The sequence below is a fragment of the Myotis davidii genome, unplaced genomic scaffold (assembly GCF_000327345.1).
Source record: "Myotis davidii unplaced genomic scaffold, ASM32734v1 scaffold10, whole genome shotgun sequence".
NCBI classification, from domain to species: Eukaryota; Metazoa; Chordata; class Mammalia; order Chiroptera; family Vespertilionidae; genus Myotis; species Myotis davidii.
Genome location: NW_006283544.1, coordinates 4,292,463 through 4,292,890, shown reverse-complemented (window position 1 = coordinate 4,292,890; position 428 = coordinate 4,292,463). Strand labels below are relative to the sequence as shown.

The 428-nt window shown below is 64.5% G+C and overlaps 1 pseudogene; it reads left to right on the top strand.

The window, feature by feature from the left end:
* Window positions 1–161: 161 nt before the first annotated feature.
* Window positions 162–428, top strand: part of LOC102775284 — a 38,614-nt pseudogene continuing 38,347 nt past the window's right edge.

The following is a 428-nucleotide window of genomic DNA, read 5'->3' as shown; positions in this document are numbered from 1 at the left end:
AGCACCTGCCGCCCCCTGCCCGCCTGCCTCCCCTGTCCAGAGGCTCTCTGCGCTGCTCATCTGCCCAGAGTGACTGGGGCTGGGCAGAAACCAGGCGTCCTGCCCTGCCCAACCCTAGCTGATTTGCCCCTGTGTGAGCTGCCGCCCCACCAGGAAAGGTCATGGATCTGGGTCCCGGGACCGTGGACAGCCTCAAGCGCTGCCCCCTGCCCACCAGGTCACAGATCCAGATTGCAGACAGCCTCAAACGCTGCCACCACATCCACCAGGCCATGGATCCGGGTCCCAGACTGTGGACAGCCCAAAGCCCTGCTGCCCCTCCCAGCAGGGTCACAGATCTGAGTCCTGGACTGCGGACAGCCTTGGCCGCTGCCGCCCACCTTCAGTATGCAAATTAGCCGCCATCTTGTTGCTTCAGAGTGGGGGTC